Here is a 27,843-nt window from a genome sequence, read left to right as displayed (position 1 = left end):
TATTCTTTTTAAACAAAACTGATACACCCCTACTATGTACAGATTCTGAAAAACAATGCACTATTTCCCCCAAACCATCGTGAGTTCTTGCTGTTTTACAAAATGAGTTTCTTGCAGAAAAAAATATCATATTTAACATATTTTAACCAATCAAAAAGTGTTGTTCTCTTTTTGTAAGTATTTAAATCTCTAACATTCAGAGAGTAAAGTTTTATAGAGGAATTGTTTATGTGTTGGTAACAGTTAGTGGGCGTTTTACTTACTTACGGGCACCGCACTTGTCGTTTTTCTTGCCCTTCTTGTCATTCCGCACATCTTTCAGCAGTTCCTCAATGTTGGGCTGTCTCTCATTTGTCGCTCCTTTCGTACGCGGGACGGAAGCACTGCGGAGTTTTCTGCCGAATTTATAAGCAATCTTTTGATAGATTTTCCCTAGTTTGTTTTCATAGGGCCACTTTTTCGGATCGGTATGTAAGGTGGCATCGACGTCCAGTCCTATACCCCACTCCATGTCAAACGTACCTTCAGAATACATGGTGTCGTTGTTAAACGTTTCCAATTTGGTATTGATCTCGGGGACTTGGTCAACCTTGGCGTTGACTATTTCTTCCATCACTGCCTCTTTTTCACTCTGCCAGTCCTGCGGGTCCCTGATGTTATGTCCAATTCTTTTGGCGTCTAAAGCCTTTTCCGCTTTTCTCACTTTTTTTTGCTGCATCTGCGCGAATTGCTTTAGTCAGCTGATAAGCATATTCTGCGGAGCGGAGTTGTGCTTCTCACCAAACACATTGATAGAACACGGATAAAAGTTGGATAGTGGAATGGACTTGCCCTGAAACACTACCACTTCCCTGGTTGTCGGAGGATCCACGTAATGCTTACATTCGGTTGACCCAGGAGCGTGTCCCAGTTTTCTACAGACCCCGCAGACCCTTTCATTTTTACACTGCTGTTTTCGATGTCCAGTTTCCCAACAGTTGAAGCATTGACTCTTTGACACGGAATCATTTACCTGGTGATCACAATTATAGTAATATATACATGTAAGTATCCTTGACTTTTGATATAGGATCATAAGAGTTTATACATAATAACTTTAGCTATTGGCACATTCCACTTACAAAAATCACAACAGTTACAGATTAGTTTTTTAAAATAATGATCACAGCCAGGGAGGATCACATCGGGTAAGTTCCTTTAGATATTGATAGAATCCACTGGGAAAATCACAGCATTTTAATTAGGACTCTATGCATTCAGTGCATTCCAAAGAGAGGATCACATTAGTTACACTTACAAAAACTAGTACCCTAGAATAATGATAACGTCCATTGAGAGGATTAAAACATATACACCTTGGTGCCCTAAGCTGTTGATACTGACTACTAAGGAAATCACACTAGTTACACATGAGTATCTAAGTTTAATGATATAGTTATCCAAGGTGATCTCAACAAATATTTATGTACCGTAATTTATTGATATATGCGCAGTCAAATAAAAAAATCACAGCAGCTTTTATTTAGTTATATTTACATTTTCCAGTGTCTTCGTCTGTGATAACACTACGTATCGATTTTGTACTATATAACCCATAATACAAATGACGCCAAATCGAGGCGCCAGTGGGGTTTGCTTATCTATCATTTAAATATATATAATGGTACGATGGCTTAAAATTATATAAATATATTAAGTAATAAGGAATGATTCTTTGAATATTATGAGATGATAATTTCGGTCAGGGTGTTCAAATCTATCATAAAGCCCTTCGGGCTTTATTGGATTTGATCGCACCCCGACCGAAATTATCACCGCATAATACTCAAAGAATGATTCCTTATTCCTTATTTATTAACATTGCCAACACACTGAAAAATCACATCATTTCTAAATTAGAACATTCGTACTTTGAAATAATGATACAGTCTACTGACAGGATCACAACACAACCACTGTCGCAATGCCTTAAGCTTTTGATACATATAATTGAAAAAAATTAACTACAGTACGAATAAGTATCTAAAATATATGATACTGTTCGCTGAGAGCTTCACAAAACACAATTGTGTCCTAAGCTATTGATACAGTCAACTAAGAAGATAGCAACAGTTACACTTGAACTTGAAGCTTTAATACTGTCCACAAAGAGTATCACAACAGTTATACCCTATTTCCCAAAGTGTTTGATACGGTTCACAAGGAGGGTCAAGCACTTACAATTCAGGACCTAAGGCATCTGATACAGTCCACTGAGGGGATTACAGCAGTTAAGGAAGTACTGAATGCTATTTGCATATTGATAAAGTGAACTGAGAGGTTTACAACACTTTTACATTAGAACCCTATATATTGTTAGTGTGTATTTAGAGAATCACAATTATTCAACATGGATACCTTTTGCTATTGATTTAATCAACTGAGAGGAAAACCAAAGCTATTGATACTTTTCATTAAGTTTTATATAAGTACGGTATGCTTCTAATACCGAATACTTAGAGGATCAACATAATCACACATTTGTATCTTAGGCTATTCACTGATTTAACTGCATGATTCACAAACCTTATGCATTAATACTCTAGGCCATTGAAAAAATCTACTGAGAATATTACAACAGTTATGCATCAGTAACGTAGGTTATTGTTACACATTGTTAATAAAGACAATTGACAGAGTCTACTGAAAGGATGACAACAGTTATATATTGGTTCTCTGTGTCATTGTAACAATATTATTCCACTAAAAGGGATAAAACGATTATACATTACGAAGTTATGCAATTGTTAGAGTTCATTTAGAGGATCAGAGGATATCTAAATACTATCATATGCTATCAATACTGTATTACTTAGGGAATAACAACAGTTAATTTGAACATATTTTATTGCATTATATATTGCAATGGGATTAGGCACAGGTTATAAAAACTTAATTCGCCCTCTCCCTACATGTTAAACAACAAATACCATATTATTTCAGGTACGTCTCAGTTTGTACTTATACAGTATTACTTACATCAGTACGTAGATATTTGATAAATGTAGTAAGAAAGTTAATGTTATCTACTAACAACAGTTAGAGGTAAGTGCCACAGTGTAATGAAAAAGTACGTTGACAGGATCACAAATCATACACATTTGTTCAATATATATGCTATTTGTACAGATTGCTAAGAAAACTACAACTGTTACAGTCATTTTATGTACATTAATATCTTTTACAACCTTAGCTTTGCTATGATATGCAATTCAAATGATATGCTATCAGATTTAAATGTAATGCTAGGAGATTTTATGCTATTCTATGAGGAATTGAAATGAATGGTTAATGATATGGTATGTTAGGCTATGCTATGGTATGTTAGGCGATTTAAACAAAAACGCCTCCATACACAGGGGAGCTCTAAACATATCAATGTTAAATGATTAGAAGCCAAAGTTTACCACTAATCTGCAATGTGAACATTAATTCTTTTTTATAAAAGCATTTGAAATCGAGTTAAAAGCATGTTGTATACTATGCTATAGTATGCTATGGTATGATATGACGAATGAGAATGTATGAGATTGCATGCTATGTTATGATTTTGATACTATGGTATGAGTTTCTAATGTTATGCAATGCGATTTCAATGTTATGTTATGCTATGGTGTATGTTGTAAAAGATATGCTTGAATTGACTGTACGCATACATATCATAATCTAATGATAAAGCACAGGAAAGGGTCAAAACACTTATGCATTGATGTATCATCACTACAGTCCACTAAGAAGATAACAGCAGTAACAAATTAGTACCTGGCTCTTTTGACACAGTTTACTATGAGGATCAAACATTTAAGTATACGAGGCTACTGATACACTTCAATGAAGAAATAACTACACTTTTGATACAATCAACATAGCTGATTACAACACTTGTACTTTGGAACTTTAAATCATCGACCTTTTGATAGTCTACTTAGAAGATTACAACAGTTATTCATTGGTACCCTAAGCTATTGATTCAACCACCTGAGAAGTTAACAACAACAATAGTACTCATATATATTTTTCAATGAGAGAATCTTAACATTTGAATCTTATGCACTGATAAGGCCTCTACATAGGATCACATTGTTTTGTATTATTAGGGTACAGATTCCTCTTAAGTAATCACAGCAGTGACACTTTATTACATGTACGCTGTTCCATTGAAACAGTCATCTAAGAGAATCCCAAATTAGCGAACAATAATGATAGAGTTCATTGGCAAATCACAACTCATATATTATGGAACCCTTAGCCATTTTTAAAGATTACTGAGGAGATCACAACAGTTGAACATAAGTATATTTTACAAATTATACTTTTCACTTAGAGGGTCAAAACAGTTACACATTGTTTTTCAACTAATTTATTCAGTCTTTTGAGAAAATAACATGGTCATTGGAAGAAAAAAAATGTTAGCTGACAAAAGGATAAAGTTAATGCGATAAGTTTTCAACAATGTTCTATTCTAGGTTGTAACCTATGTTTTTTTCACTGTTCTGCAGTCATCGGAAGTATTTAACTTCCCTGACTTGCAGACTGTTTTATTTGTTGAAGCGTTTTGCTATTATCAGGCCATAGGCACACACAAAATTCATACACAATAAAGGCATAAAAATGACGTGGCGAATACAAACTGTAATCAAAACCAAATTAAAAAAAAAATTACAAAAAAGGAGCAGAGCAAACAAAATTAGAGGAGGGATCAGCTACCATGTATTTGCAAGTATCCTCTTGTGACAGGTCACACCCACCGTGTATTCTTTGTAGTTATCGGAAAACTGAAAGAAAACCTACATAATTAGATGATTAATTATGGTCTAACAATAAGTAAAAAGAGTCGATCAGCATGCGACCCAGTGGAAGATTGTATTTGCGGACAGGTTCATAGTATCGACCATAAAAGTTTTATGAACTTTTGTGTCTTTAACTTACCTCGCCTTAAAATTGTTTATACGAAGAGCATGCCCTTGTGTATCAAATTGATCGAGAGACTAAAACTCTATCATACGCATTTGATGAAGATATACTGCTACATAAGTAAGGACAGTTGACTATAGAAAGATTGATCATGAAGTCATCACGTTTATCATAAAATTTTGTTCTTAGGTTACCACCCATGTCCCTTTGCAGTGAAGAATCCAAATATGAAACAGATAAAACAGACTCTATAGTATCTTTTATTTTAAGTTCACCCGTATATATCGAGTCAACATAAGTACGTAAGTAACAATTGTTAATTAGTAATATGTCGTCGATATACTGAATGTAAGTATTGAAGGCCACAGCGAGTGATTTATATTTTTTCTGGTACAAGCGTTTAATAAATTCTGCTTCATATTATACAAATATAGGCCCGTCAATGATGGGGCGCAATTAGTACTCATGGTTCCCATAAATGATATAATTTTTCGATAACTTGTATTAACATTCCTCCTGCCAAGGGCGCGAGATTCAGAATACAAATTAGACGCATTTTTTTAAGAATCTTATTTTGAAAAAGACTGCTAACCAAGGATCAAGCGCATTCAAATACAATTCAGCATTTTAACACTTTTTAAAGAATATTTTATACCATGATGTAAAATGTTTTTACTGTTTTACAGGCGTCCGAAGTAGGTAGAATCCCACACTATTATAAACATAATTAACGTATTTCAAATAGCATGTCAGCTGACATCTTCGCTAGCCAAGGGTTTATGGGGAGCGAAGTGGATTTCATTTTGAAAACTCGGGTACAGTGCCTCCACAACAATGGTCTTACCAGATCGCTTTAAAAACCTATATATTTTACTGGTGATTGAACATAGTTCTACAAACTTGTCAAGGCTCGCGTGATAGCATGGGAAGTAAACATGGCGAATGTAGAAGTTGCCTATCCCGTCAGTATATACGTTCCTGCTTACCATGGCTTATGGTTATTGCTTTTAAAGGTTCAGTGAGCGCTGTTTTATTCACGATAACGATACCTGGTTTTATAGTATAAAAGCTTTCATAGAAATCGGCGACTTTTCACTCCCAGTACAGGTCCTTACACAACACTATAAAGAAAACATCCCGTACTTTCCTTGGGTTATAACTCAATTTGTATTTAATCACTACTAAAAGCATCGTTAACTATGTTGCGATATTCGGTAGTCAACATGTTTTCAAGTTGTATTAATGCCATGATGTGTATATAACCCGTTGTTTATTTCGATCAAAAAGTATATATGCAATATGCTCGCTAATGAGCGCATACACATCACCGAGTTTACGTTATGAAATCCGCCAAGGGTTTATGGGGAGCAAAGTAAACAGAAACCCCTTGGCTAGCAAAGATGGTCAGCTGAAAGTTTTCCAAAATCAGTGCAATTTTTTTTAACCGTACTTTATACAGTGTTGTAAAATGTGTTTTTTTTTTGCTGTCTTGAAGGCGTCTATGGTACAGTCATTTCATGGAGGCACACAAATTCCCCATACAGTAGCGCCTTTAAGACACTAATTTCTATCGATCATTTTTACAGCTTCAACTACGACAATAAAATTTTGAAACTGAGTGGATAGTCATCATAACTCAAACTGTTAACCCTTCCGAGTCTCTAAGATTTTGTTGATACTGGTTGAGTTTGTTTGTGGAAATTATACCATTGAACTACGGATTATTGACATAGTTAAAAAGCATGACATTGTCAGCTGACAGTAGGATAAAATTAATTCAACATGTTTTTAACAATATTTTATTCAATGTTGTAAAGTGTGTTTTTATTTCACAGTCTTGCTGGTTTTTTGTAGTATGTACAATCCCAGACTTGCAAGCTGTTTTACTTGTTGAGGCTGCATGTCTATGAAAATGGCAAAGGCACAGTATAGACCTAATGATATACCTTATGTAGCTTCTATAAACAATAGCCCAGATTTTATGCAATAAATGACAATTATCGGTTTAAGCCTACACTGAAATAAAAGAAATTGGGAATAAGGGTGTACAGTGGAAAGGCGGCGCTTTTGTAACAATTGGTGTTACCTGGCTGGCCCCAGATCAGAGTTTTAATGTGTTTCCTTGACATAATTCATAGCACTAATAGACAAAAAAGCACGATAGCAAGAACACTTATTACAAGCATTTCATAGAGACTCACTTTCAAATATAACTGTTAACCAAAGGCCAAGCGCATCTCCATGATATTTTTCCATCCAGGTTATAATTAAATCAGATTCAGGTGCCCTTCTTAAGTCCCTCAAAAATGAAGTCAATCATGGGACAGATGTAACACTTAACCGAAGTATGTTGTATGTTGAATACAACCTCAAATTTAAATATTTGTTAATGTGACCGTAGACTTGATAACAAGCTCTACAAATATGTTTTCAAAAGTCTTTGACTTCGTATCCGTATACGAGACATTATTTTCTAAACATCATCTTTACGGTTCGAACTAAGAAAACAAGATAGTTTGAACCTGACTGTAGAGGCAAAGTAACTCAAACTGTTATGACTTCTAAGTCTCTAAACTTTTGTTGATATAGGTTGAGTCTCTATGTGGAAATTATACAATTAAACCACGGATTACGTTTTTTAACATTTATTCTCTTTCCGAAAACATAATTTATTTTTTAAAATCTCTGCCTTATTCAAAGAGTGATGTGCAATTAACGGAAGAGCCATTGGAACAGCCGAATCATGCTGACAAAAATAATGCACACAGATTTGATAATTTATAAAAGAATTTTATTTTTCATTCTGTAGTTTGATGAATATACTTTTGGTTTACTAAGAAATTAATCAATTGAATTCATCTTACTAATAAAATGTATTTACATCAATGAAATATTATTCAGCGTAGGTTAATATCGGGTCGTGATCTGGCGTGAAGTCTCGTGGAGAGTCAGTATTGTTTTTCGTGAAATTCTAAAGGAAGGCTGTATTCATACGCACCAGATTTGCTGATTGGGTCTTCTGTGTTATGCGTAAATATCACTCAAATAAATAAATGCAATTTGAAAGGGGGAAAGAAAGTAAATGTAAATATTGTATGTTGAATACAACCAACAAATTTAAATACATGAATTTTATGATCTGACCGTTGGCTTCATAACAAGCTCTACAAATATGTTTTAAAAAGTTTTTCACTTCCCAACTGTAAATGAGACACTAATTTCAATTAATCATTTTTATAGCTTCAACCAAAAAAATAAGATTGTTTGAACCTGCATGGGCGGAAATCATTATAACTCAAACTGATATTTCTTCCGAATCTCAAAGATTTGGTTGATAGTGTTTGGATTTATATGTGGATAATAACAAATGAACCACGGATTATGAACAAAAAACACGTCAGCTGAAGGTAGGAGAAAAAATAAATGCAACTTGTTTTTAACAATATTTTAAACCATACTAAAAATGTGTTTTTTCACTCTCTTGCCGTGTCTGTAGTATCTAGAATCCCGGACTTGCAGGCTGTTTTTCTCATTGAGGCCACATCCCTATAAAAATGTTATCTAGCTGAAACCAGATCAGAGATGTTTTTGATACTGGTTGAGTCCATATGTGGATATTATACAATTGAACCACCAATTGTAAATATTGTTGTTATCTAGCTGAAACCAGATCAGAACTTTTAATGTATTCTCTTCACAGATTCCATGCATAAAAAGGCAAAACATGCACAATAACTGGAAAGCTAAAACACTTATTAGACGCATTTCATTAACTGTCTTACCTTCAACTAATACTGTTATCCAATGGCCAAGCGCATCCTTACAATATTTCTGAATCTTAGTAAAGTCAAATCCATGTGCCCTTTTTAAGTCACTTACAAATCATGTCAATTATGTGAACACATTAATATTCAACGGAGGTATGTTGTATGTTGTTTTTCTCGTTGAGGCCAATCGCTACAAAATGCCACATGTAAACAAATTTCAAACATAGTGGCGCTTTTATGGTATTCTTTATGTTGGTTCCATAAACAATAGCCCTGATTTGATGCAATACTGGACAATAATTTCTTTAATCCTAAACTAGAATATAAGTAATTTAGGATAACGGTGTACAATCGAGGTTCAGCATTTTGATAACAATTGTTGTTATCTAGCTGAAACCAGATCAGAGATGGTTTTTATACTAGTTGAGTCTACATGTTGATATTATACAATTGAACCACGAATTACGAACAAAGTTAAACAAATACATGTACATCAGCTGACAGCAGGATAAAATTATTGCAACATGTTTTAGAAATATTTCATATCATGTTGTAAAGTGTGTTTTTTCACCGTCTTGCAGGCGTCTGTAGTATGTACAATCCTGGACTTGCAGGCTGTTTTTCTCGTTGAGGCCAAATCGCTATAAAATGCCACATGCAATCAAATATTTCCAACACAGAAGCTCTTTTATGGTATACTTTATGTTGGTTCCGTGAACAATGTCCCAGATTTGATCCAATACAGGACAATTGTTAGTTTAATCCTATACTAAAATATAAGGAATTCGGAATAATGGTGTACAATCGATATTAAGCATTTCTATTACAATTGTTGTTATCTAGCTAAAACCAGATAAGATATGTTTTTGATACTGGTTGAGTCTATATGTGGATATTATACGATTGAATCACGACTTATGAACATAGTTTAACAAACAAGTCAGCTAACAGTAGGATAAAATTAATGCAACATGTTTGTAACAATATTTCATATCATGTTGTAAAGTGTGGATATTCACCGTCTTGCAGGCGTCTGTAGTATAAAAGTACAATCCCGGACTTGCAGGCTGTTTTTCTCGTTGAGGCCAAATCGCTATAAAATGCCACATGCTAGCAAATTTCCAATACAGTAGCGCTCTTATGATATACTTTATGTTGGTTCCATTAACAATAGCCCACATTTGATGCAATACAGGACAACTATTATTTTAATCCTACACAAAAATTTTAAGTAATACGAAATAACGGTGTACAATCGAGGTTCAGCGTTTTTGTTACGATTGTTGTTATCTAGCTGAAACCAGATCAGAGATGTTTTTGATACTGGTTGAGTCTATATGTGGATATTATACAATTGAACCACGACTTATAAACATAGTTTAACAAACAAGTCATCTGACAGTAGGATAAAATTAATGAAACATGTTTTTCACAATATTTCATATCATGTTGTAAAGTGTGTTTTTTCACCGTCCTGCAGGCGTCTGTAGTATGTACAATCCCGGATTTGCAGGCTGCTGTTCTCGTTAAGACCAAATCGCTGTAATATGCCACATGCAAACAAATTTCCAACACAGTAGCGCTCCTATGGTATACTTTATATTGGTTCCCTAAACAATAGCCCTCATTTGATGCAACACAGGTCAATTATTAGTTGTATCCAACACTAAAGTATAGGATTTTATGGTATACTTTGTACTGGTTCCATAAACAATAGCCCACTTTAGATGCAATAAAGGACAATTAATAGTTTAATCCTACACAAAAATATAAGGAATTCGGAATAACAGTGTACAATCAAGTTTTAGCGTTTTTGTAACAATTGTTGTTATCTAGCTGAAACCAGATCAAACCTTTTTGTGTGTTCTGTTCACAGATTCCATGCATAAAAGGGCAAAACATGCTCAAAAGCAAAAACACTAATTAGACGCTTTTTATTAAGTGTCTTACCTTCAACTAATACTGTTATCCAATGACCAAGCGCATCATTACAATATTTTCCAATCTTATTAAAGTCAAATTTATGTGCCCATTTTAAGTCACTTACAAATCATGTTAATTATGTGAACACATTAATATTCAACGGACGCATGTTGTATGTTGAATATAACCTCAAATTTTAAATATTTGATGATGTGACAGTTGACTTGTTCTAAAAAGCCTTAAACTTTCCAACTGTAAAGGAGGCAATAATTTTTATCAATCATTTTTATCATTCCAACTAAAAAAATAAAAACGTTTGAACCTGCGTGAGCAGAGAGTCATCATAACTCAAACTGTTGAAGCTTCCGAGTCTTTAAGATGTTTTTGCTACTGGTTGAGTCTATTTGTGGATATTATACAACTGAACCACGAACATAGTTTAAGAACCACGTCAGCTGACAGTAGGATAAAATTGATGCAACATGTTTTAGCAATATTTCATATCATGTTGTAAAGTGTGTTTTTTCACCGTCTTGCAGGCGTCTGTAGTATGTACAATCCCGGACTTGCAGGCTGTTTTTCTCGTTGAGGCCAAATCGCTATAAAATGCCACATGCAAACAAATTTTCAACACAATAGTGCACTTATGATATACTTTATATTGGTTCCCTAAACAATAGTCCACTTTAGATGCAATAAATGACAATTAAAAGTTTAATCCTACACTAAAATATAAGGAATTCGGAATAACGGTGTACAATCAAGTTTAGCGTTTTTGTAACAATTGTTGTTATCTAGCTGAAACCAGATCAAAACTTTTTGTGTGTTCCGTTTACAGATTCCATGCATTAAAGAGCAAAACATGTTCAATGCAATTTTTTGATACTAGTTGAGTCTATTTGTGGATATTATACAACTGAACAACGAAGATAGTTTAACAACCACGTCAGCTGACAGTAGGATAAAATTAATGAAACATGTTTTTCACAATATTTCATATCATGTTGTAAAGTGTGTTTTTTCTTCGTCTTGCAGGCGTCTGTAGTATGTACAATCCCGGACTTGCAGGCTGCTTTTCTTGTTAAGACCAAATCGCTGTAATATGCCACATGCAAACAAATTTCCAACACAGTAGCGCTCCTATGGTATACTGTATATTGGTTCCATAAACAATAGCCCACATTTGATGCAATACAGGACATTTATTAGTTTAATCCTTCACAAAAATATAAGGAATTTGGAATAACGGTGTACAATCGAGGTTCAGCGTTTTTGTAACAATTGTTGTTATCTAGCTGAAACCAGATCAGAGATGTTTTTGATTCTGGTTGAGTTTATTTGTGGATATTATACAATTGAACCACGACTTGTGAACATAGTATAACAAACAAGTCAGCTGACAGTAGGATAAAATTAATGCAACATGTTTTAACAATATTTCATATCATGTTGTAAAGAGTCTTATTCAACATCTTGCAGGCATCAGTAGTATGTACAATCCCGGACTTGCAGGCTGTTTTTCTCGTTGAGGCCAAATCGCTATAAAATGCCACATGCGAACAAATTTTCAACACAGTAGCGCTATTATGGTATACTTTATATTGGTTCCATAAACAATATCCCACATTTGATGCAATACAGGACAATTATTAGATTATACACTAAAATATTAAGAAATTGGAATAACGGTGTACAATCGAGGTTTTAGCGTTTTTGAAACAATTGTTGTTATCTAGCTGAAACCAGATCAAAACCTTTTAGGTGTTCCGTTTACAGAATTCATGCATTAAAGGGCAAACATGCTCAAAAGCAAAAACACTTATTAGAAGCATTTCAATAAGTGTCTTACCTTCAACTAATACTGTTACCTAATGTTTAAGCGCTTCCTTACAATATTTTTCAACCATAGTAAAGTCAAATTAAAGTGCCCTTTTTAAGTCACTTACAAATCATGTTAATTATGTGAACACATGTTGTTATCTAGCTGAAACCAGATCAGAGATGTTTTTGATACTGGTTGAGTTTATTTGTGGATATTATACAATTGAACCACGACTTATTAACATAGTTAAACAAACAACTCAGCTGACAGTAGGATAAAATTAATGCAACATGTTTTTAACAATATTTCATATCATGTTGTAAAGAGTGTTATTCAACATCTTGCAGGCATCAGTAGTATGTACAATCCCGGACTTGCAGGCTGTTTTTCTCGTTGAGGCCAAATCGCTATTAAATGCCACATGCGAACAAATTTTCAACACAGTAGCGCTCTTATGGTGTACTTTATATTGGTTCCATAAACAATATCCCACATTTGATTCAATACAGGACAATTATGAGATTCTACACTAAAATATTAAGAAATTGGAATAACGGTGTACAATCGAGGTTTTAGCGTTTTTGTAACAATTGTTGTTATGTAGCTGAAACCAGATCAAATCTTTTTATGTGTTCCGTTTACAGATTTCATGCATTAAAGGACAAACATGCTCAAAAGCAAAAACACTTATTAGAAGCATTTCAATAAGTGTCTTACCTTCAACTAATACTGTTATCCAATGTTTAAGCGCTTCCTTACAATATTTTCCAACCTTAGTAAAGTCAAATTAATGTGCCCTTTTTATGTCACTTACAAATCATGTTCATTATGTGAACACAATAATATTCAAAGGACGCATATTGTATGTTGAATACGACCTCAAATTTTAAATATTTGATGATGTGACAGTTGACTTGTTCTCATAAGCCTTTATCTTCCCAACTGTTTAAAGGGCAAAACCTGCTCAAAAGCAAACACACTTATTTGATGCATTTCAATAAGTGTCTCACCTTCAAGTAATACTGTTATCCAATGGCCAAGCGCATCCTTACAATATTTTCCAATCATATTAAAGTCAAATTAATGTGCCCTTTTTATGTCACTTACAAATCATGTTAATTATGTGAACACAATAATATTCAAAGGACGCATATTGTATGTTGAATACAACCTCAAATTTTAAATATTTGATGATGTGACAGTTGATTTGTTCTCATAAGCTTTTATCTTCCCAACTGTAAAGGAGGCACTAATTTTTATCAATCATTTTTATCATTCCATCTAAAAAAAATAAAACAGTTTGAATCTGCGTGAGCGGAGAGTCATCATAACTCAAACTGTTGAAGCTTCCGAGTCTCTAAGCTGTTTTGCTACTGGTTGAGTCTATTTGTGGATATTATACAATTGAACTACGAACATAGTTTAACAAACACGTCTGCTGACAGTAGGATAAAATAAATGCAACATGTTTTAGCATTATTTAATATCATTTTGTAAAGTGTGTTTTTTTCACCGTCTTGCAGGCGTCTGTAGTATGTACAATCCCGGACTTGCAGGCTGTTTTTCTCGTTGAGGCCAAATCGCTATAAAATGCCACATGCAAACAAATTTCCAACACAGTAGCGCTCCTATGGTATACTTTATATTGGTTCCATAAACAATAGCCCACATTTGATGCAATACAAAACACTTATTAGTTGTATCCTACACCAACATAAAAAGAATTCTGATAAACGGTGTACAATCGAGGTTCAGCGTTTTTGTAACAATTGTTGTTATCTAGCTGAAACCAGATCAAAACTTTTTAGGTGTTCCGTTTACAGATTCCATGCATTAAAGGGCAAAACATGCTCAAAAGCAAAAACACTTATTAGACGCATTTCATTAAGTGTCCTACCTTCAACCAATACTGTTATGCAGTGGCCAAGCGCATCCTTACAGCATTTTCCAATATTAGTAAAGTCAAATGCATGTGCCCTTTTTATGTCACTTACAAATCATGTTAATTATGTGAACACATCTTATCTAGCTGAAACCAGATCAGAGATGTCTTTGATACTGGTTGAGTCTATTTGTGGATATTATACAACTGAACCACGACTTATTAACATAGTTTAACAAACAACTCAGCCAACAGTAGGATAATTTTAATGCAACATGCTTTTCACAATATTTCATATTATGTTAAAAAGTGTGTTTTTTCCCCGTCTTGCAGGCGTCTGTAGTATGTACAATCCCGGACTTGCAGGCTGTTTTTCTCGTTGAGGCCAAATCGCTATAAAATGCCACATGCAAACACATTTCAAACAAAGTAGCGCTCCTATGGTAAGCTGTATATTGGTTCCATAAACGATAGCCCACATTTGATGAAATAAAGGACAATTAATAGTTTAATCCTACACTTAACTATAAGGAATTCGGAATAATGGTGTACAATCGAGTTTCGGCGTTTTTGTAACAATTGTTGTTATCTAGCTGAAACCAGATCAGAGATGTTTTTGAAACTGGTTGAGTCTATTTGTGGATATTATACAACTGAACCACGACTTATGAACATTGTTTAACAAACAAGTCAGCTGACAGTAGGATACAATTAATGCAACATGTTGTAACAATATTTAATACCATGTTTTAAAGAGTGTTTATTCACCTTCATGCAGGCGTGTGTAGTATGTACAATCCCGGACTTGCAGGCTGTTTTTCTCGTTGAGGCCAAATCGCTATAAAATGCCACATGCAAACAAATTTCCAACACAGTAGCGCTCTTATGGTTTACTTTATATTGGTTCCATAAAAAATAGCCCACGTTTGATGCAATACAGGACAATTATTAGTTTAATCCTTCAAAAAAATATAAGTAATTCAAAATAACGCTGTACAATCGAGTTTCAGCGATTTTGTAACGATTGTTGTTATCTTGTTCAAATCAGATCAGAGATGTTTTTGATACTGGTTGAGTCTATTTGTGGATATTATACCATTGATCCACGACTTATTAACATAGTTTAACAAACAAGTCAGCTGACAGTACGATAAATTTAATGCAACATGTTTTTCACAATATTTCATATTATGTTGAAAAGTGTGTTTATTTACCGTCTTGCAGGCGTCTGTAGTATGTACAATCTCGGACTTGCAGGCTGTTTTTCTCGTTGAGGCCAAATCGCTATAGAATGCCACATGCAAACAAATTTCAAACACAGTAGCGCTCCTATGGTATACTTTATATTGGTTCCATAAACAATAGCCCACATTTGATGCAATACAGGTCAATTATTAGTTGTATCCTACACTAAAGTATAGGATTTTATGGTATAATTTATACTGGTTCCATAAACAATAGCCCACTTTAGATGCAATAAAGGACAATTAATAGTTTAATCCTACACAAAAATATAAGGAATTCGGAATAACGGTGTACAATCGAGGTTCAGCGTTTTTGTAACAATTGTTGTTATCTAGCTGAAACCAGATCAACACTTTTTGTGTGTTCTGTTCACAGATTCCATGCATAAAAGGGCAAAACATGCTCAAAAGCAAAAGCACTTATTAGAAGCTTTTTATTAAGTGTCTTACCTTCAACTAATACTGTTATCCAATGGCCAAGCGCATCCTTACAATATTTTCCAATCATATTAAAGTCAAATTAATGTGCCCTTTTTATGTCACTTACAAATCATGTTAATTATGTGAACACAATAATATTCAAAGGACGCATATTGTATGTTGAATACAACCTCAAATTTTAAATATTTGATGATGTGACAGTTGATTTGTTCTCATAAGCTTTTATCTTCCCAACTGTAAAGGAGGCACTAATTTTTATCAATCATTTTTATCATTCCATCTAAAAAAAATAAAACAGTTTGAATCTGCGTGAGCGGAGAGTCATCATAACTCAAACTGTTGAAGCTTCCAAGTCTCTAAGCTGTTTTGCTACTGGTTGAGTCTATTTGTGGATATTATACAATTGAACTACGAACATAGTTTAACAAACACGTCTGCTGACAGTAGGATAAAATAAATGCAACATGTTTTAGCATTATTTAATATCATTTTGTAAAGTGTGTTTTTTTCACCGTCTTGCAGGCGTCTGTAGTATGTACAATCCCGGACTTGCAGGCTGTTTTTCTCGTTGAGGCCAAATCGCTATAAAATGCCACATGCAAACAAATTTCCAACACAGTAGCGCTCCTATGGTATACTTTATATTGGTTCCATAAACAATAGCCCACATTTGATGCAATACAAAACACTTATTAGTTGTATCCTACACCAACATAAAAAGAATTCTGATAAACGGTGTACAATCGAGGTTCAGCGTTTTTGTAACAATTGTTGTTATCTAGCTGAAACCAGATCAAAACTTTTTAGGTGTTCCGTTTACAGATTCCATGCATTAAAGGGCAAAACATGCTCAAAAGCAAAAACACTTATTAGACGCATTTCATTAAGTGTCCTACCTTCAACCAATACTGTTATGCAGTGGCCAAGCGCATCCTTACAGCATTTTCCAATATTAGTAAAGTCAAATGCATGTGCCCTTCTTATGTCACTTACAAATCATATTAATTATGTGAACACATGTTGTTATCTAGCTGAAACCAGATCAGAGATGTCTTTGATACTGGTTGAATTTATTTGTGGATATTATACAACTGAACCACGACTTAATGACATAGTTTAACAAACAAGTCAGCTGACAGTAGGATAAATTTAATGCAACATGTTTTTCACAATATTTCATATTATGTTGAAAAGTGTGTTTATTCCCCGTCTTGCAGGCGTCTGTAGTATGTACAATCCCGGACTTTCAGGCTGTTTTTCTCGTTGAGGCTAAATCGCTATAAAATGCCACATGCAAACAAATTTCAAACAAAGTAGCGCTCCTATGGTATGTTGTATATTGGTTCCATAAACAATAGCCCACATTTGATGAAATAAAAGACAATTAATAGTTTAATCCTACACCTAACTATAAGGAATTCGGCACAATGGTGTACAATCGAGGTTCGGCGTTTTTGTAACAATTGTTGTTATCTAGCTGAAACCAGATCAGAGATGTTTTTGATACTGGTTGAGTCTATTTGTGGATATTATACAACTGAACCACGACTTATGAACATAGTTTAACAAACACGTCAGCTGACAGTAGGATACAATAAATGCAACATGTTGAAACAATATTTAATACCATGTTTTAAAGAGTGTTTATTCACTTTCATGCAGGCGTTTGTAGTATGTACAATCCCGGACTTGCAGGCTGTTTTTCTCGTGGAGGCCAAATCGCTATAAAATGCCACATGCAAACAAATGTCCAACACAGTAGCGCTCTTATGGTATACTTTATATTGGTTCCATAAAGATAGCCCACGTTTGATGCAATACAGGACAATTATTAGTTTAATCCTTCAAAAAATATAAGTAATTCAAAATAACGCTGTACAATCGAGTTTCAGCGATTTTGTAACGATTGTTGTTATCTAGCTGAAACCAGATCAGAGATGTTTTTGATACTGGTTGAGTCTATTTGTGGATATTATACCATTGAACAACGACTTATTAACATAGTTTAACAAACAAGTCAGCTGACAGTAGGATAAATTTAATGCAACATGTTTTTCACAATATTTCATATTATGTTGAAAAGTGTGTTTATTTACCGTCTTGCAGGCGTCTGTAGTATGTACAATCCCGGACTTGCAGGCTGCTTTTCTCGTTGAGGCCAAATTGCTATAAAATGCCACATGCAAACAAATTTCAAACACAGTAGCGCTCCAATGGTATACTTTATATTGGTTCCCTAAACAATAGCCCTCATTTGATGCAACACAGGTCAATTATTAGTTGTATCCAACACTAAAGTATAGGATTTTATGGTATACTTTGTACTGGTTCCATAAACAATAGCCCACTTTAGATGCAATAAAGGACAATTAATAGTTTAATCCTACACAAAAATATAAGGAATTCGGAATAACGGTGTACAATCAAGTTTTAGCGTTTTTGTAACAATTGTTGTTATCTAGCTGAAACCAGATCAAAACTTTTTGTGTGTTCTGTTCACAGATTCCATGCATAAAAGGGCAAAACATGCTCAAAAGCAAAAACACTAATTAGACGCTTTTTATTAAGTGTCTTACCTTCAACTAATACTGTTATCCAATGACCAAGCGCATCATTACAATATTTTCCAATCTTATTAAAGTCAAATTTATGTGCCCATTTTAAGTCACTTACAAATCATGTTAATTATGTGAACACATTAATATTCAACGGACGCATGTTGTATGTTGAATATAACCTCAAATTTTAAATATTTGATGATGTGACAGTTGACTTGTTCTAAAAAGCCTTAAACTTTCCAACTGTAAAGGAGGCAATAATTTTTATCAATCATTTTTATCATTCCAACTAAAAAAATAAAAACGTTTGAACCTGCGTGAGCGGAGAGTCATCATAACTCAAACTGTTGAAGCTTCCGAGTCTTTAAGATGTTTTTGCTACTGGTTGAGTCTATTTGTGGATATTATACAACTGAACCACGAACATAGTTTAAGAACCACGTCAGCTGACAGTAGGATAAAATTGATGCAACATGTTTTAGCAATATTTCATATCATGTTGTAAAGTGTGTTTTTTCACCGTCTTGCAGGCGTCTGTAGTATGTACAATCCCGGACTTGCAGGCTGTTTTTCTCGTTGAGGCCAAATCGCTATAAAATGCCACATGCAAACAAATTTTCAACACAATAGTGCACTTTCGATATACTTTATATTGGTTCCCTAAACAATAGTCCACTTTAGATGCAATAAATGACAATTAAAAGTTTAATCCTACACTAAAATATAAGGAATTCGGAATAACGGTGTACAATCAAGTTTTAGCGTTTTTGTAACAATATTTGTTATCTAGCTGAAACCAGATCAAAACTTTTTGTGTGTTCCGTTTACAGATTCCATGCATTAAAGAGCAAAACATGTTCAATGCAATTTTTTGATACTAGTTGAGTCTATTTGTGGATATTATACAACTGAACAACGAAGATAGTTTAACAACCACGTCAGCTGACAGTAGGATAAAATTAATGAAACATGTTTTTCACAATATTTCATATCATGTTGTAAAGTGTGTTTTTTCTTCGTCTTGCAGGCGTCTGTAGTATGTACAATCCCGGACTTGCAGGCTGCTTTTCTTGTTAAGACCAAATCGCTGTAATATGCCACATGCAAACAAATTTCCAACACAGTAGCGCTCCTATGGTATACTGTATATTGGTTCCATAAACAATAGCCCACATTTGATGCAATACAGGACATTTATTAGTTTAATCCTTCACAAAAATATAAGGAATTTGGAATAACGGTGTACAATCGAGTTTCAGCGATTTTGTAACAATTGTTGTTATCTAGCTGAAACCAGATCAGAGATGTTTTTGATTCTGGTTGAGTTTATTTGTGGATATTATACAATTGAACCACGACTTGTGAACATAGTATAACAAACAAGTCAGCTGACAGTAGGATAAAATTAATGCAACATGTTTTTAACAATATTTCATATCATGTTGTAAAGAGTCTTATTCAACATCTTGCAGGCATCAGTAGTATGTACAATCCCGGACTTGCAGGCTGTTTTTCTCGTTGAGGCCAAATCGCTATAAAATGCCACATGCGAACAAATTTTCAACACAGTAGCGCTATTATGGTATACTTTATATTGGTTCCATAAACAATAGCCCACATTTGATGCAATACAGGTCAATTATTAGTTGTATCCAACACTAAAGTATAGGATTTTATGGTATAATTTATACTGGTTCCATAAACAATAGCCCACTTTAGATGCAATAAAGGACAATTAATAGTTTAATCCTACACAAAAATATAAGGAATTCGGAATAACGGTGTACAATCGAGGTTCAGCGTTTTTGTAACAATTGTTGTTATCTAGCTGAAACCAGATCAAAACTTTTTGTGTGTTCTGTTCACAGATTCCATGCATAAAAGGGCAAAACATGCTCAAAAGCAAAAGCACTTATTAGAAGCTTTTTATTAAGTGTCTTACCTTCAACTAATACTGTTATCCAATGGCCAAGCGCATCCTTACAATATTTTCCAATCGTATTAAAGTCAAATTAATGTGCCCTTTTTATGTCACTTACAAATCATGTTAATTATGTGAACACAATAATATTCAAAGGACGCATATTGTATGTTGAATACAACCTCAAATTTTAAATATTTGATGATGTGACAGTTGACTTGTTCTCATAAGCCTTTATCTTCCCAACTGTTTAAAGGGCAAAACCTGCTCAAAAGCAAACACACTTATTTGATGCATTTCAGTAAGTGTCTCACCTTCAACTAATACTGTTATCCAATGTTTAAGCGCTTCCTTATAATATTTTCCAACCTTAGTAAAGTCAAATTAATGTGCCCTTTTTAAGTCACTTACAAATCATTTTAATTATGTGAACACATTAATATTCAAAGGACTCATGTTGTATGTTGAATACAACGTCAAATTTTAAATATTTGATGATGTGACAGTTGATTTGTTCTCATAAGCTTTTATCTTCCCAACTGTAAAGGAGGCACTAATTTTTATCAATCATTTTTATCATTCCATCTAAAAAAAATAAAACAGTTTGAATCTGCGTGAGCGGAGAGTCATCATAACTCAAACTGTTGAAGCTTCCGAGTCTCTAAGATGTTTTGATACTGGTTGAGTCTATTTGTGGATAGTATACAATTGAACTACGAACATAGTTTAACAACCACGTCTGCTGACAGTAGGATAAAATAAATGCAACATGTTTTAGCATTATTTAATATCATTTTGTAAAGTGTGTTTTTTCACCGTCTTGCAGGCGTCTGTAGTATGTACAATCCCGGACTTGCAGGCTGTTTTTCTCGTTGAGGCCAAATCGCAATAAAATGCCACATGCAAACAAATTTCCAACACAGTAGCGCTCCTATGGTATACTTTATATTGGTTCCATAAACAATAGCCCACATTTGATGCAATACAGGACAATTATTAGTTGTATCCTACACCAACATAAAAAGAATTCTGATAAACGGTGTACAATCGAAGTTCAGCGTTTTTGTAACAATTGTTGTTATCTAGCTGAAACCAGATCAAAACTTTTTAGGTGTTCCGTTTACAGATTCCATGCATTAAAGGGCAAAACATGCTCAAAAGCAAAAACACTTATTAGACGCATTTCATTAAGTGTCCTACCTTCAACCAATACTGTTATGCAGTGGCCAAGCGCATCCTTACAGCATTTTCCAATATTAGTAAAGTCAAATGCATGTGCCCTTTTTATGTCACTTACAAATCATGTTAATTATGTGAACACATCTTATCTAGCTGAAACCAGATCAGAGATGTCTTTGATACTGGTTGAGTCTATTTGTGGATATTATACAACTGAACCACGACTTATTAACATAGTTTAACAAACAACTCAGCCAACAGTAGGATAATTTTAATGCAACATGCTTTTCACAATATTTCATATTATGTTAAAAAGTGTGTTTTTTCCCCGTCTTGCAGGCGTCTGTAGTATGTACAATCCCGGACTTGCAGGCTGTTTTTCTCGTTGAGGCCAAATCGCTATAAAATGCCACATGCAAACACATTTCAAACAAAGTAGCGCTCCTATGGTAAGCTGTATATTGGTTCCATTAACGATAGCCCACATTTGATGAAATAAAGGACAATTAATAGTTTAATCCTACACTTAACTATAAGGAATTCGGAATAATGGTGTACAATCGAGTTTCGGCGTTTTTGTAACAATTGTTGTTATCTAGCTGAAACCAGATCAGAGATGTTTTTGAAACTGGTTGAGTCTATTTGTGGATATTATACAACTGAACCACGACTTATGAACATTGTTTAACAAACAAGTCAGCTGACAGTAGGATACAATTAATGCAACATGTTGTAACAATATTTAATACCATGTTTTAAAGAGTGTTTATTCACCTTCATGCAGGCGTGTGTAGTATGTACAATCCCGGACTTGCAGGCTGTTTTTCTCGTTGAGGCCAAATCGCTATAAAATGCCACATGCAAACAAATTTCCAACACAGTAGCGCTCTTATGGTATACTTTATATTGGTTCCATAAAAAATAGCCCACGTTTGATGCAATACAGGACAATTATTAGTTTAATCCTTCAAAAAAATATAAGTAATTCAAAATAACGCTGTACAACCGAGTTTCAGCGATTTTGTAACGATTGTTGTTATCTTGTTCAAATCAGATCAGAGATGTTTTTGATACTGGTTGATTCTATTTGTGGATATTATACCATTGATCCACGACTTATTAACATAGTTTAACAAACAAGTCAGCTGACAGTACGATAAATTTAATGCAACATGTTTTTCACAATATTTCATATTATGTTGAAAAGTGTGTTTATTTACCGTCTTGCAGGCGTCTGTAGTATGTACAATCTCGGACTTGCAGGCCGTTTTTCTCGTTGAGGCCAAATCGCTATAGAATGCCACATGCAAACAAATTTCAAACACAGTAGCGCTCCTATGGTATACTTTATATTGGTTCCATAAACAATAGCCCACATTTGATGCAATACAGGTCAATTATTAGTTGTATCCTACACTAAAGTATAGGATTTTATGGTATAATTTATACTGGTTCCATAAACAATAGCCCACTTTAGATGCAATAAAGGACAATTAATAGTTTAATCCTACACAAAAATATAAGGAATTCGGAATAACGGTGTACAATCGAGGTTCAGCGTTTTTGTAACAATTGTTGTTATCTAGCTGAAACCAGATCAAAACTTTTTGTGTGTTCTGTTCACAGATTCCATGCATAAAAGGGCAAAACATGCTCAAAAGCAAAAGCACTTATTAGAAGCTTTTTATTAAGTGTCTTACCTTCAACTAATACTGTTATCCAATGGCCAAGCGCATCCTTACAATATTTTCCAATCGTATTAAAGTCAAATTAATGTGCCCTTTTTATGTCACTTACAAATCATGTTAATTATGTGAACACAATAATATTCAAAGGACGCATATTGTATGTTGAATACAACCTCAAATTTTAAATATTTGATGATGTGACAGTTGACTTGTTCTCATAAGCCTTTATCTTCCCAACTGTTTAAAGGGCAAAACCTGCTCAAAAGCAAACACACTTATTTGATGCATTTCAGTAAGTGTCTCACCTTCAACTAATACTGTTATCCAATGTTTAAGCGCTTCCTTATAATATTTTCCAACCTTAGTAAAGTCAAATTAATGTGCCCTTTTTAAGTCACTTACAAATCATTTTAATTATGTGAACACATTAATATTCAAAGGACGCATGTTGTATGTTGAATACAACGTCAAATTTTAAATATTTGATGATGTGACCGTTGATTTGTTCTCATAAGCTTTTATCTTCCCAACTGTAAAGGAGGCACTAATTTTTATCAATCATTTTTATCATTCCATCTAAAAAAAATAAAACAGTTTGAATCTGCGTGAGCGGAGAGTCATCATAACTCAAACTGTTGAAGCTTCCGAGTCTCTAAGATGTTTTGATACTGGTTGAGTCTATTTGTGGATAGTATACAATTGAACTACGAACATAGTTTAACAACCACGTCTGCTGACAGTAGGATAAAATAAATGCAACATGTTTTAGCATTATTTAATATCATTTTGTAAAGTGTGTTTTTTCACCGTCTTGCAGGCGTCTGTAGTATGTACAATCCCGGACTTGCAGGCTGTTTTTCTCGTTGAGGCCAAATCGCTATAAAATGCCACATGCAAACAAATTTCCAACACAGTAGCGCTCCTATGGTATACTTTATATTGGTTCCATAAACAATAGCCCACATTTGATGCAATACAGGACAATTATTAGTTGTATCCTACACCAACATAAAAAGAATTCTGATAAACGGTGTACAATCGAGGTTCAGCGTTTTTGTAACAATTGTTGTTATCTAGCTGAAACCAGATCAAAACTTTTTAGGTGTTCCGTTTACAGATTCCATGCATTAAAGGGCAAAACATGCTCAAAAGCAAAAACACTTATTAGACGCATTTCATTAAGTGTCCTACCTTCAACCAATACTGTTATGCAGTGGCCAAGCGCATCCTTACAGCATTTTCCAATATTAGTAAAGTCAAATGCATGTGCCCTTTTTATGTCACTTACAAATCATGTTAATTATGTGAACACATGTTGTTATCTAGCTGAAACCAGATCAGAGATGTCTTTGATACTGGTTGAGTCTATTTGTGGATATTATACAACTGAACCACGACTTATTAACATAGTTTAACAAACAACTCAGCCAACAGTAGGATAATTTTAATGCAACATGCTTTTCACAATATTTCATATTATGTTGAAAAGTGTGTTTTTTCCCCGTCTTGCAGGCGTCTGTAGTATGTACAATCCCGGACTTGCAGGCTGTTTTTCTCGTTGAGGCCAAATCGCTATAAAATGCCACATGCAAACACATTTCAAACAAAGTAGCGCTCCTATGGTAAGCTGTATATTGGTTCCATAAACGATAGCCCACATTTGATGAAATAAAGGACAATTAATAGTTTAATCCTACACTTAACTATAAGGAATTCGGAATAATGGTGTACAATCGAGTTTCGGCGTTTTTGTAACAATTGTTGTTATCTAGCTGAAACCAGATCAGAGATGTTTTTGAAACTGGTTGAGTCTATTTGTGGATATTATACAACTGAACCACGACTTATGAACATTGTTTAACAAACAAGTCAGCTGACAGTAGGATACAATTAATGCAACATGTTGTAACAATATTTAATACCATGTTTTAAAGAGTGTTTATTCACCTTCATGCAGGCGTGTGTAGTATGTACAATCCCGGACTTGCAGGCTGTTTTTCTCGTTGAGGCCAAATCGCTATAAAATGCCACATGCAAACAAATTTCCAACACAGTAGCGCTCTTATGGTATACTTTATATTGGTTCCATAAAAAATAGCCCACGTTTGATGCAATACAGGACAATTATTAGTTTAATCCTTCAAAAAAATATAAGTAATTCAAAATAACGCTGTACAATCGAGTTTCAGCGATTTTGTAACGATTGTTGTTATCTTGTTCAAATCAGATCAGAGATGTTTTTGATACTGGTTGATTCTATTTGTGGATATTATACCATTGATCCACGACTTATTAACATAGTTTAACAAACAAGTCAGCTGACAGTACGATAAATTTAATGCAACATGTTTTTCACAATATTTCATATTATGTTGAAAAGTGTGTTTATTTACCGTCTTGCAGGCGTCTGTAGTATGTACAATCTCGGACTTGCAGGCTGCTTTTCTCGTTGAGGCCAAATCGCTATAGAATGCCACATGCAAACAAATTTCAAACACAGTAGCGCTCCTATGGTATACTTTATATTGGTTCCATAAACAATAGCCCACATTTGATGCAATACAGGTCAATTATTAGTTGTATCCTACACTAAAGTATAGGATTTTATGGTATAATTTATACTGGTTCCATAAACAATAGCCCACTTTAGATGCAATAAAGGACAATTAATAGTTTAATCCTACACAAAAATATAAGGAATTCGGAATAACGGTGTACAATCGAGGTTCAGCGTTTTTGTAACAATTGTTGTTATCTAGCTGAAACCAGATCAAAACTTTTTGTGTGTTCTGTTCACAGATTCCATGCATAAAAGGGCAAAACATGCTCAAAAGCAAAAGCACTTATTAGAAGCTTTTTATTAAGTGTCTTACCTTCAACTAATACTGTTATCCAATGGCCAAGCGCATCCTTACAATATTTTCCAATCGTATTAAAGTCAAATTAATGTGCCCTTTTTATGTCACTTACAAATCATGTTAATTATGTGAACACATTAATATTCAAAGGACGCTTGTTGTATGTTGAATACAACCTCAAATTTTGAATATTTGATGATGTGACAGTTGACTTCTTCTCAAAAGCCTTTTAACTTCCCAACTGTAAAGGAGGCACTAATTTTTATCAATCATTTTTATCATTCCAACTAAAAAAATAAAACAGTTTGAACCTGCATGAGCGGAGAATCATCATAACTCAAACTGTTGAAGCTTCCGAGTCTCTAAGATGTTTTTGATACTAGTTGAGTCTATTTGTGGATATTATACAACTGAACCACGAACATAGTTTAACAACCACGTCAGCTGACAGTAGGATAAATTTAATGCAACATGTTTTAGCAATATTTCATATCATGTTGTAAAGTGTGTTTTTTCACCGTCTTGCAGGCGTCTGTAGTATGTACAATCCCGGACTTGCAGGCTGCTTTTCTTGTTAAGACCAAATCGCTGTAATATGCCACATGCAAACAAATTTCCAACACAGTAGCGCTCCTATGGTATACTGTATATTGGTTCCATAAACAATAGCCCACATTTGATGCAATACAGGAAATTTATTAGTTTAATCCTTCACAAAAATATAAGGAATTTGGAATAACGGTGTACAATCGAGGTTCAGCGTTTTTGTAACAATTGTTGTTATCTAGCTGAAACCAGATCAGAGATATTTTTGATTCTGGTTGAGTTTATTTGTGGATATTATACAATTGAACCACGACTTGTGAACATAGTATAACAAACAAGTCAGCTGACAGTAGGATAAAATTAATGCAACATGTTTTTAACAATATTTCATATCATGTTGTAAAGAGTCTTATTCAACATCTTGCAGGCATCAGTAGTATGTACAATCCCGGACTTGCAGGCTGTTTTTCTCGTTGAGGCCAAATCGCTATAAAATGCCACATGCGAACAAATTTTCAACACAGTAGCGCTCTTATGGTGTACTTTATATTGGTTCCATAAACAATAGCCCACATTTGATGCAATACAGGACAATTATTAGATTCTACACTAAAATATTAAGAAATTGGAATAACGGTGTACAATCGAGGTTTTAGCGTTTTTGAAACAATTGCTGTTATCTAGCTGAAACCAGATCAAAACTTTTTAGGTGTTCCGTTTACAGATTTCATGCATTAAAGGGCAAACATGCTCAAAAGCAAAAACACTTATTAGAAGCATTTCATTAAGTGTCTTACCTTCAACTAGTACTGTTTCCTAATGTTTAAGCGCTTCCTTACAATATTTTTCAACCATAGTAAAGTCAAATTAAAGTGCCCTTTTTAAGTCACTTACAAATCATGTTAATTATGTGAACACATGTTGTTATCTAGCTGAAACCAGATCAGAGATGTTTTTGATACTGGTTGAGTCTATTTGTGGATATTATACAATTGAACCACGACTTATTAACATAGTTAAACAAACAACTCAGCTGACAGTAGGATAAATTTAATGCAACA

The sequence above is a fragment of the Magallana gigas genome, chromosome 1, assembly GCF_963853765.1.
Source record: "Magallana gigas chromosome 1, xbMagGiga1.1, whole genome shotgun sequence".
In the NCBI taxonomy this organism is placed as follows: Eukaryota; Metazoa; Mollusca; class Bivalvia; order Ostreida; family Ostreidae; genus Magallana; species Magallana gigas.
This window is presented reverse-complemented; position numbering follows the sequence as displayed.